Genomic DNA, 13,298 nt, shown 5'->3' with positions numbered 1-13,298 from the left:
GTTTTGTTTAGCTAGAATGCCACAGTGGTCAATACCAATACAACAGTGCCCACTGTTAGTCATGATTCTGTTAATAAAATACCCTTTCTCAGACACTTTCCATGTTAAAAATTCAAGAAAGGCACTTGAAATGTCCAGTTTATTTGTTGCAGTGACATTTAACAACCAAAATTATCAACAATAGCTATCTAAATGTTAATTAGATGTCTAATTTAATTCTGACAAATGATAAAGTCAGAAATAAGTTGGTATGTTATTCGAACCTTCCATAACACTTGAAGAAAACGGGTAAAAGCTCATTGCCAAAACCCTAATTTGTTTCCAGGTGTGTAACGATTGCATTATTAATAAAAGTGTAATGATACATCCAGCTCATAAGAAGGAGACGATACACAATAATGGGCGTTTATGGGGATGTATTTCATTTGTTTTCTTAAAAAGAACATGTAACATTTTTGTTGTTGTTAACCTATCTTACTGAATTACAGTGCTTTTAGAAATATGTATATCTATCTGCAAACATTTGAAAACATTACCCCCATATGATTTTTGTAACTTTCTATAGTATAAAAGTATATTATAGACTTTGTAGTATGCCTGATTAAAAGCAGTAATGAAGTCATGCATTTTTTTTATCAATACTATGTTGCTATAACTGCACCATCAGGGATGGTATAGAAATGTCAATGTCTAAATATCCACTGTTATTGTGGTACAATAAAATACATGTAGCAGCATTAGCATTTTAGCAGGATGTCTTAAAAACCAGCATAAACAGACAAGGCTATTCCTCCTGAGGAGCATCAGGAGGATATTAACATTACTGTGCTTCTTCCCAAGCAGGTTACAGGGCTATAAATCATGTCAAACAGCTTTTAATGGATAAAGGAAAATGGCACATTATCACTGGGCTAGTGTTGAGTTAAGCAGTCCCTTAGGAAACATAGACTTGTCTGTAGGAACTACAGATGTCTCTTCAGCAGTATACCTGCACATCATACAGTGGGCTACATCAGCTGCCTTGCCAAAGCTGTTGCAGCAACTTCCTATCCGCTTAGGCAACACAAAACTTTGTACATTATGACATTGTTTTATACTCAACTCTAAAAAGAGTAAAAAATGCAGCCAATTGTCGTGATCCGTGTTTCTATGTGTTTATTTTTGAGTTTCTGTGTGATCCTGTTCCCTGTGAGTCCTGCCTCTGCGTCTTCCCCCGTTGATTGTCTCCCAGGTGTGTCTCGTCCCCTTGACTACCCCATGTGTATTTAGTCTCACCTGCTGTCTCTGTTCTTCATCGGATCCTTGTCAATCTATGCCGTCTGTTCCCGTGGATGCCTGTTTTCCCCGTGCTATTCTCTGTTGTTATAAATGTATGGATTATTATCATTAAATTCTTCATTTTTTCACTACATCCTGGGTCTACCTGCGTCCACTTCCTCACCTCAACCAACCACTCCATGACACCAATATCCTTAAAAGTTTTATAAAACGCATCCTGAAATACTGTTCAAGGTCAATTTTAGGCTGCATTGACGTTTGTCGAGCTTCCTGTTCTTGTCTTTTCCTGATTAGTTGACTTGTCAACAATAAGTTTCTTTATTGAGATGGATTAAAATATGTGTTCAACATAAAATAATTTAGTCATGTTTCACCAATTTGAATGTTTTGAAAAAGCAGATTGTTCAGCTTAACAGCAAAATTGACTTTTATTCAAGTGTTAGATGTCATCTTATTCACCTATAAACTGATGCTCCCAGCAACACCAATGGAATTGTATTTGCTTGGCAGCTACCATTGACTGAGTCTTGTTTAAACTTACATAAACATAAGACTGAGCGATATCGCTGAAAAACACATCACAGTGTAAGCATTTCATATTAGTCAATATCGATAATTATTGATTCGTTCTATGTTTAAAAACATCTCAAATGCTACCAAGCTTGTGGCGTGACTTCTCCTATTTTATCCAGTTTTCATACAGTTGTTGTTTATTATTAAGCAGTTTTGAGTCACGGGGGCAGAACCTTAAACTGCTGCTGCACCAGATACTCAATTGGTTGTTGCTAGGTAACCACAAGTTACTTGACAAGTTGATGCTAGGCATCCAAAGAGCGAGTGGGTTAATTGATGTCAGCAACCTCGCTAGCCAGGATAGATTGAGCGCTTAAGTTTTTTCTCTGCCTACATTTTCCAGAATGTTGTGTGATTCTGTATTGGAGTTCAGTGAATAATCTATATAATAAATATCAAATTTTCTATCATGCATATTATCTACTGATATTGATCACATCTCTATTATGATATGATTTGTTATTGATTTATTATCCAGCCCTACATGAACATTGTACAAATAGCAGTTTTAAAGTTTTGCAGCATGAGTCAGAAACTTAATCTAGTTAAATAAAGGGAAAAACTCATCTGCCATGATGAGTTGAAATCTACTAATGATACTCCAGTGATCCAGGTGTGTTTTACTCATAGCCATCCAGAGCAGGCATGTAGCTTTAGCGTGCTCGTATCAATTTTTAAGCTAATTTGAATAATATACTGATCTTAAAGCACTGTTTGATAAGTAGGATTAACTAGAATGTATGTCCTTGAAATTACATTATATGTAAAGTGTCTTGAGATGACATTTGTTGTCAGTTGGCACTACATAAAAAAAGCTTAACTGAATTAAATTTAATAAATATTTAGCTTGCAATAGCGGACAACACAGACAACTCTGCATATCGTCCTGTAGAGCACTGCAGGTTTAAAAAACAAAACACTGATGTGGTTCTGAATGTTGTATGAACATTAACAACTGGGATCAACATTTTTTTTTATATACTTGACGTCGTTGATTATATCAACTAGTTGTTTCATCAATATTTGACAATATGCCTCATTGGGTAATTTGTAATTCTACATAAGCTTAACGAATGCATGAAGATCCTTTGTTATCCTTTGTTCTCCTGTAGCTGGACTGCAATAAACTGGAGGCTTGTTCAGCATGTAAGTTTACCCCATCTTAGTACAGAACAACCTACAGATAAGGGGTCATACTCTAAAACCTCCTGATTATCTAATGCAGTGAGAAGACACTAGACGAAATTGATCATTTTACCTCCTGGCATTTCTCATTCACATGTGCAAAATTATGTTAAATAGATGACATCTATGTTAGATGAATAGCCTTACCTTATTGTGCGTGTTATGTTTTCAATATGATTTTGCATAATCGATGTAATTAAACATAGTGTTTTAATGATATATCCAAAGTAAATCCAGTGGAAATCTGAGCATTTGTCCAAAGTTTTAGCAAAAAAACATCTGACGTAGCAGGAAAAAGAAGTGTTCCCATTCTTTTGTTATTGACCTCTTCTGAACAGCCTTTGTGAAAATGAATAAGTTTTTAGCCGAAGCTTTCAGGTTCTAGTGTGTAATGACGACATAGCTCTTCTCTAATGGAGCCTCATCCTTGACATACTGTATAGTGTCTGATTTACAAATCAATTCATTGATCAGCTACTTGATTGATGGCTATTCGACCCTCTGGCTTTCTGTATCTAGCCTTTTTGAAATCTGTCCAATTCTCTTTCATGGCCTGTACATTTCCCTTGTTTTATTCTGCTCTAGTGCAGTTTCCTTGATTCTCCCTTGTTTAAAACACTTATGTGAGGCTTTCTTTTTTTTTCTTCTTGTTTTTGTCTTGTCTTGTCCACTCCCTGTAGCAGCTACATACAAAATATATTTTAATCATGCTTGCGTATTTCTTATCTTTTTTAACTGAGAGGATGTACAGTTATTAAATAGGCTCTAAATGGAAAACCTTGGAGATTTTAAAAGGTTACACAGAGGAGGGATAGTCCAAGGGACACTTGTAAATCTGATCTTTGATGGGTTATCTGAAACACGCAGCGCCTCCCACAACCACCTTCAACCATCCATCGTCGCAGCCTTGACATGAATAGGGGTGTAAATTGAAAGTGGCTTTGTGAAACAGGAATGGAGTCAGATAGTACTTTAACAGATATGGCTGTAAAAAATAATAAAAATACCTGAACGGATGAGGGAACTATAGGAATGACACCCAGAGTGTTTGGAGGAGAGAGGGGAAAGAAACGGCAACAATTACAGTTTTGCAGTGTACAAAGAAATGAAAGGAGTAAAGTCACAGCAGGGAACAGAAGGAGATGGTGGTCAGAGATGAGAAGCAGGGGAAGAAATGAAATCTAGTTAGGTTAAAAAGTCTGAGGAAAAGAGAAGTTGGTAGGAAACCGGAGCATTTACGTCTATTCACCATAAATCGTAAATTGATTGCCGAGACTCTGTCAACATGCAAGCTCTCTGACTGACAGCTTAATGATTGGCACTTAGAGGGGAGGAGCGGAGATGAGTGGGGTGCAGAGATGGATGGATTGATGGAAAGAAGGAGGACTTAATGAGCGGGGGAGCAGGGTGGAGATTCTTAAGGATGGAGACGCTTCAGGATGAGTGATTAAATGGAAACGTCAGGGCACATATGGATCTGGGGATAAATGAATAGCCTGAATGAGTGAGCACTGGAAAAGTCATAAGTTGTAAGAAGTTTTTGAACCATGTAGTAAAAATGTATGTCTTTGTGGAAACTTGAATGGGATCATTGAATTGGAATCCGCAATACTTCCTGCTGAATGAAGGAAGTGTCATTTCTCTTTTTTAAGTTTTTATATTAAATTTAGTTATGTTTATATACTGGACATAGCAGTAGCAATATCCCTATATTATCAACTGCAGCTTTATTTTTAAACAGAGATCTCTATCTAATTTAATATCAGTGACATTTCTGTAAAGGTCTCAGCTCTGTTAGAGAGCATTATTCAAAAATCAGCCTCAACACAAACACTTTAATGAATGTTTTTTTTTTGGCTTCTATTTAGCTCTCTTTGTGTTATGTAATCCTTTGGCGAGATATTTTATTGCCACAATGATTAAAGCATCTATTGTGCTGTAGCAAAAAAAATTAAAAAAAAGGTGTACAGAAGGAAAACCAGCTGACAGGTTGAGTGATTAGTTACCAATGCTTCCAAAAAATGGCAGATAATCAGATTGCTGTTAAAAACAACCTCATTTTGAAATATGAGCAACACTCAACATAAAAGAAGGCGTATTAAGTAAAATTGGCTTTTTGAGCTTTATAACATGTTATGTTATTCCCTCATCAAAAACATACCTTGAGTGTTGCTTTGATTATTTCATGTATGCTTAGGGAATCCTTGACTCTACTGTGGAAGCCATCCAGGGTGCCTAAAGGATTCCTCATATTTACCTAAAGCTCCTCTCTGGAGCTGCAGTTTGCAGCCAAGCTTTCGCCCCACACATCACCCCTACCCTGTGCCTCTCCTACTCAGCTCCTCTAGACTAGCAGTAGCAGACACCTGGTGGAATTTCACATCTACCAAGCTCATTATAGGAAGCGTCTCTCAGTTCAACACAACTAATGGTTGTGAACCGTAAATGTACGAGCGCTGTTGTTGTAACATGCTGAAGGCAGCAAGAGCATCAGCTTCTAAAAGAGACAGACACCAGTTTCAAAGTGTCAGATTTCTTTTAACTGATGTTTGATATACACAGCATTTTTATAACAACTGAGCATAGCATAGTTACTTGATTGTACTATAAAATGGCATTATGTGACTGAAAAATACATGATGCCTTTTATCAAGTGTAAGTTTGAATTAAAATATTTATTTGCACAGAAGAAGATAAAAACTAACTCTGCTATGTATATCCATCCATTCATCCGTCCATCCATTTTCTTCTGCTTATCCGGGGTCGGGTTGCGGGGGCAGCAGCTTCAGAAGGGAGGCCCAAACTTTCCTCTCCCCAGCCACTTCTTCCAGCTCCTCCGGGGGACCTGACAGCCCGTATCAAAGGGCCCGGTACCCCATACTCCCAGAGAGCCCCCCACAGAGCCCCCCTGGGGAAACGGGGGCTATGTATATGTTTGGGTTAATGACAAAGGACCAAGCAGATGTGCTGGCATCTGTAAACAAAACAGCAGAATACTGACCTTTGACCCTTTTTAGCATTAAGAATTCAAGTCTCATTTGAGCTGCAGGGAGTTCATCCTTACACGTTTGAGCTGGAACTGGACTCTAATGCATCATGATGGATACTCCCAAGCATGTGAAGGCTGAAGTAAATGTTGATGATAATAACAATTGTCTTCAGAAATTTTCCTGATTGAGTTTTTCCATCTGATTGTCTTAGAGCATATTCGCCAATCATAAACTGAGTAAATGCTATATTCTGCTTGTATAATCTTAAATAGTTATGTGATTTACTAGAGCAGTGGCACTGAATGCAGTATTAGTTCATACTGCTATCGCTTATCCATGCAACTTTTCTGTCTGGTTACCAAGTGACGGGATTGTTTATCTTACTAGGAATGGTGGCGATTGTATAAGCTATACTGCAGCTGCCTACATGGTGGCGCTAACTGGTAAGAGTGGGCTCAGTAAAGCTTTACATTGATATATTTTTCAGAAAAAGTCTGGTTAGTAGTGACCTATAATACTCCACTGAACAAACATATTCACATTTTTTGCACAAAATAATTTTTATGTGATGAGGTTTTAGTCTGGGCAGTTCTGCCTAATTTAAGCTCCTTTCAGATTGAGCTGTTTCAGGGCCTCTTGTCTCTTTAAGTTCAAATAAGATGCTGCTGGCAACCCCCACTAACTCAATGTTTACACATGCAGCTGAAAATGGCTGCCAACAGATGCACAATTATACAACCATTCATCTTTGAAAAGCAGAAGTAGAGCCCCATGCACAGCCAACAAGACTGCAGCAAGTGGTTTGTGGATTGTAAGTCAACAACAAAACACTTGTCTTCTCCAACAGCCTCTGTGTAGCACATACAGCAGTAAAACCAGCTGATCAAACATGCTGGAGTTCGACTTGGTGATGCCACATTGTGACTTAACAATCAGGAGGTTTTTGAAACTGCCCATTTTCCAGACACCAAAAATGGCAGGGTGGTTATTTTTAAGTGCTTGGGTTGTTTTTAGAAGCAGTTCAGACCCATATGAAAGTATAAAAACGTGTAAATGTTAATTTTACATAATAGATCCCCTTTATAAACATTTCCATGGGACATAACAGTAGATATGGTACATTTTCATTTTAAGTTAACAGGCTGGATTTCAGTAGTGGTTTTAAAAACATCATCAAACAAAAACAAATACCTTCAAAAGCCCTTATATAAAAAAGGGGAAACACTTCTTTTGTAAAGTTTCATTACAAGCAGCACATAAAATAGATGTAAAGTTTAATTACTAACAAGCAGCTTCAGAAAGCCATTACAAAACACTTTCATTTTTCTTCTCATTCTTTTTAATATTTACCTCCTAAATGTACATGAATCCTGATGAGAACAAAGCACTTTCTCTCCAATCATACACACAGACACATTATGCTTACATAATCATTTCACTCCTCCTTCAGCATGGACAGATGAATTAGTGTGGCAGCGCAGACGTAAGTATCTCTTTCACTTTCCTTTTTCAAAATTGCACCAAATCTTTAGTGGAAAAGGGGGCATACCCACACAGGGAGGTCCGGATGAAAGGATGAAACTTTCTATCCCTGAGAGACCACCAGGGAAAACTCAGCTAAATCAATTCATATAATGAATGGCCAAACAGACTGCTGCCCTATGTGTGTGTTTGCGTGTGTGTTTATGGCCTTAGAGCAGCACACTTTCATAAATATTGAAGAGTTATCTTAATGCTTTCATTATGGTCCTGACTCACAATGGCCAAGCTTTGTCCTTTTGACTCTTTGTTAGAGGAAACTGGCCCTCTCTCAATCTCATCTGCTTATATTATGCTTGGTAGCCAGCTATACCTACTGCCCAGAATTAATGATACCAAGGGAGAGGACAGTGCATGTGTGTGTGCGTGTGTGTGTGTGTGTTTAGGTAAGATAGTAGGAAATGGGGAAAGGAAGGAGGAAGAGAGAGCAGGAGAGAGAGAGAGAGATATGGGGATGGGTGTTGTGGTTGACTGGATGAGACATGCACACCAAAAACTATCTATGAATATATGTAAATATGATGGATGTGTTTGGGTCTAATTTTTCCAGCTGCCTCAGCTAACCCCATGTGAGGCACATCCTGATGAGAACTGTGAAAAACTCACTGTGATATTCGTCTTCCATCATAAGATCGGTCCCCGCTGCTCAGTTATTGCAGCTACTTTAAAAATGAAGCAATGAAATTTCCAGTTTTTCGCTGCACGCTGGCTGAACTTCTGCTTCAAGCCCCAGAAGGAATAAGTAGGGGGAAGAAACAAATCAGCTTTACGTCTCTGTGGAGCGTCAGGAAGTTCCGTGATGTGATTTGATAACTACTTGAGTTAAACTAATAGCCCACAACAATTTTTGATTTAAAGTGTCATTTTACATGCTCTGTGGCTCTGTTCATCATGCAACTCTAAAAAAATGGTCCTGTATAGTGTGATAATAAAGTAAAATTTCACAACTCATTTTTTTGTTATTTCTTTATTAAAGTAGCAAGCAGCTAGAAGAAAAAACTAATACTTTTTGAATGCAGATTTTGTGTAACTGTGGATCGAATGTAATTGTATATTTTAGAGAATAATATAAGAATGTGGCACATTTTAGCATTAAGGCAGTTCAAAGTCCTTTACACAATAAAAATATAAAATAAACAATTATGAAACAAGCAATAAACATTAGCATTTTGTCAAATGACATCAAAATCAACAATAAACATCAAATATGTTTGTCAATGTTCCATCTACTAATCAAGGACATCGTTAAACAGGTGGGTTTGTAATCTAGATTTAAAGGGACTAAGTGTTTCAGCGGTTTTACAGTTTTCTGAAAGTTTGTTCCAGATTTGTGAAGCTTAGAAGCTGAATGCTGCTTCTTCTTGCTTGGTTCTGGTTCTGGGGATGCAGAGCAGAACCAGAAGAAGCTGTTGTGCTGTTTTGAACCATGTACAACAGCAGAACTTTAATTAATGTATGTTAAGCCGTTCAGTGATTTATATTTTGAAATAGTATTTTAAAGTCTATTCTCTGAGTTACAGGCAGCCAGCGTAGGGAATGTAGAACTAGAGTGATGTTCTCTAGTTTCCTGGTTTTAGTCAGAATGCGAGCATCAGCGTTCTGGATAAGCTGCAGCTGTCTGAATTTTTTAGGCAGACCCGTGAAGACACTTTTGCAGTAATACATGCAACTAAAGATAAATGCAGCAGAAAAGGAAGATATGAGTTTAATTCTGCATAACATAACATTTTCTGCTCTGTTGTTTGAGGTTATAGTCCACCATGTGGTTGTGCAGGGTTTCATTCTCAGTCTTGGATCGTTTGCTACGTGTCCTCCTCTTCTCTTTCCTCTCTGTTTTCTGTCTATTAACTGTTCAATAAAAGCCACTAGACCCTAAAAAAATCCTGGCAGGCAGATGCTCAGACTTAACACTGAATATAGATTTAAATGTTGCTATTCAAATCAGAATCAACTGTATTGTCCAAGTTTGTGTGTGTACAAACAATAAATTTTATTTGTGCGCACAAACAATACATTTTGTTTAATTTTCACATGATCATAAGGTACAATTATTATAAATGAGCATAATAACTTCCATCCATCCATCCATCCATCCATCCATCCATCCATCCATCCATCCATCCATCCATCCATCCATCCATCCATCCATCCATCCATCCATTTTCTTNTCCATCCATCCATCCATCCATCCATCCATCCATCCATCCATCCATCCATCCATCCATCCATCCATCCATCCATCCATCCATCCATCCATTTTCTTTACATCCTTATCCCTAATGGGGACGGGAGGCTTGCTAGTGCCTATCTCCAGCTAACGTTCCAGGACAGGTCGCCAGTCTGTCACAGGGCAACACAGAAACACACACACTCACACCTAGGAGCAATTTGGAGAGGCCAATTAACCTGACAGTCCTGTTTTTGGACTGTGGGAGGAAACCGGAGAACCCGGAGAAAACCCACGCATGCATCATGCAAACTCCATGCAGAAAGACCGGGGCCGGGAATCGAACCCAGAGCCTTCTTGCTGCAAGGAAACAGCTCTACCAACTGCACCACTGTGCAGCCCCCCATAATAACTTTACAAGAGAAATAAAAACTAAAAAGAATAGTATTTACTGCACATATATGCGTATGCACACATAATATTTAACTTTTTAAAACAGACAGGTTAAAATGACGCAAAATGCATGTTTTTGAAGAGAAACTGTCTCTCGCAGCTGGTTTTTGCAAATACTACGTAGCGCCGAGCTGAAGATACATTGAAAGTCTAAACTGATTGTGTGCAGGATGTGTCGGCTCTGCAGAGATACTGGTGACCCAGTTCTGATCCTAGACCTGTACAAGTCCTGGATGGAGGGAAAGTCAGCCCTGATGATCCTCTCTGCAGACCTAATTGTTCATTGCAGTGTGTTGCTGTCCTGTTTTGTGGGTGAGCCAAGCCACACAGTGATGAATGTACACAAGGCAGATTGAATAATGGCAGTACTAAAGATGACTAGTAGCTGTTTTGCCAAGTTGTACTTCATGAGTTTCTTCTATTCCTTCTTCAGAACAGGATCTGTGTGAAGACAATTTAAGTTCCTGAAAAAGATGATTTTTAAGAACTGGAAGTGATCCACAGCGTTGTTGAGGATAATGAGCGAGTTTTCCCTGAAAGTCCAAAAACAGTCCTGAGCAGCAAGTGTAGCACATTTCAACAACAAGGCAATTCAAGATACTTTACATGATGAAAACATAAAATAACAAGAAACAATACATTTACTCACATTTTTACCTCCTTCTTAAAAGTTTCTCACATTTTTTACAATCCAAATTGTTGGAGAATGTTTGGTGCAAGGACATTTTCTCTGAGTAGACATGCTTAAAATGTATAAAAGATTTGCTGATGTTTTTTTGTTTTTTTTTACAAGATCACTGCAATGTATACCATTGGTGTAAGTTTTGCTTGAAACATGATTTTTCCTTGGTTACCAGAGGAATAATAATAAGAGGTTGAAATTCTCTTTCTGTTTTTCACACTTAAAGATCTTAATTTTCTATGGAGATATGGCCTTATTATGGACATAATTGTATATTTGTATAAACGATATATTTCATGAAATTCTGAGAAGACTTCTCTAGCAGTTTCTTTAACATCCTCTGATATGTTGTGTTCCTCTGATATGTCATGTGTAAAGAGACACATGATTATAATAAATAATCATGTGTCTCTTTACTGGACTATTTGGTGGCAGTGCGGCGATGGTGAAACTTTACTTCTAGGCATATTTTTCCAGTGTCATTTAGAATGTTTTTTGAACTCATGAAACTTGTCCTACTTAATATGTTGGACATATCTGGATCAAATTTATAAGCTGATAACCGGTTTGCCTGTAAGCCTTCGAGGTCTCTCCTTGTCACTTCTCCTCCAGGCAACCATTGACATTAATTTTTTTTTTTTTTTGCCAGTTTTTGCTGGAAAAGAAGTGAAGGTAAAATTGTCATGTGTATCACATCCAACAAAAAATAAATAAAAAATGTAGTTTTGCAGTTTAACAAGCTCAGGTATCAAGGTTGCACTTTGTTTCTTGTTTCACACAGGCACATTGCAATCAAATGGGAAAACAAATGGAACATTGCTATCCACTTGGTGAGCTCCAGTTCCAGTTGTCTAATATTTTCCCAATAAACTGACCCAAGCAGGAGAGTGTGTGACAGAAGGAGAGAGACAGAGAAAAATAGCTGCATGATGAGAAAAAAAGTCCAGGTTGGTTTCTGTTTTTTGCAGCCGTGTAGAACTAGCAATCAGCTTGCATCGATTTCCCAGAATCCCTTGTGGTTTGGCTCAGCCCAAATTAATGGCATATTACAAAGGGTTTGCCTCTGTTTTTGCTTTTGTTTGTTACCCTCATGTTGGAAATTTTGTCATTTCTAACCTCCACATCTCTTGGTGACGTTTACACTTTTGACATTAACAACACTTAGAAAACTAACGATCTGTGGCTAATAAGTAAAACTTCCTTTGGCTGCTTATTTACATTTAGAAGGCATGTATCATCATGTAAAAAATGTTTACATTTTGCTTTTGTTCAGTTTTGTAGATCACAAAGACTGAAAGAAAACTGTAAGCACAAGGCAGCAGAGAAGACAGAAGTTGCCAAAGAGTGTGTGATTTTATATTTTCAATGTGGAGCTTTGGCTTTATTACATAGCAATAGTAAAGTCTCTGATGGTAGTTTGAGTATCTAAAGTAAACATTTCTATTTGATTTATCCAGTGGTGAGGTGAAAGTAAGGAGAGATATGATCTGAGAGCAGTACCTTGGAGACCTAACTAACCAGCACCCTAAAGAGGGATTTAATAGCTTTCTGAGTTTGACTGTACTTGAAAATGACTGCTGTGATAAAAGTAATTTTGTAAACACTAAAGTTCTGACAGCATTCAGAGAGGTTTAATATTTTCTACTCCCATTCTGACCAGCATTTTTACCATTTGTCGTGCCACTTAAGCCAACATGTTTTGCTTCGTGAAGCCACTTCAAGCTTCCTTTCTGTGGTGGACACTTTAGTTCATTTGGCTCAGGCAGATCAAGAAAATGATCATGTCTAAACAGGCGGATGAGGGATGGAGAGGGAGACCAGTTATTGATTTAATGCGGGTGGTGGAAATGATCAGTTGTTTAGTGACTTATAAAAATTAAGAAAACCAGCAAGGTTTGAATCATATGCATTGATTAGGTGCAAATATGTGTGGATTTTAAGGTTGTTTTATGTATTTATAGTATTTATAATTCTGTGATTTTGTGGTTTTTATTCTTGTATTTATTGACATCACCTGGCAATGAGACAGAACAATTGTCACTTGGTTATAATCTCATGTATTTACACGTCAAGGTTCATTAAAACGTGTTGTCCCATTTAAAAAATAACATAAAATCTTGAATTTACTTGAACTCATTTTTGTCAAGTCATTGATCTGTTCTGTGTCTACCATATATGGTTGGGCCTTCCTGTTTTGGAGGGTGTGACTTTTTTGTTTCAGACATTCAAGACAAATAACTGAATAGTTTTTGGTTGTTTTTGTTCTAAGTATGATGGCTGTTGACAGTCATGGACGTCTGTTTATATTACAAATGCTGCCCTGTTAAAATGTTTTGTGGCAGAGTAACAGGGTGTTTTTCAGTTAGACCCCCCCGCCCCCCCCCCAAAAAAAAAAAACATAAACACAGATTCAAATAAAATTGTTTGATTT

The sequence above is a fragment of the Poecilia reticulata genome, linkage group LG9 (assembly GCF_000633615.1).
Source record: "Poecilia reticulata strain Guanapo linkage group LG9, Guppy_female_1.0+MT, whole genome shotgun sequence".
In the NCBI taxonomy this organism is placed as follows: Eukaryota; Metazoa; Chordata; class Actinopteri; order Cyprinodontiformes; family Poeciliidae; genus Poecilia; species Poecilia reticulata.
Note: the sequence above shows the minus strand (reverse complement) of the source record.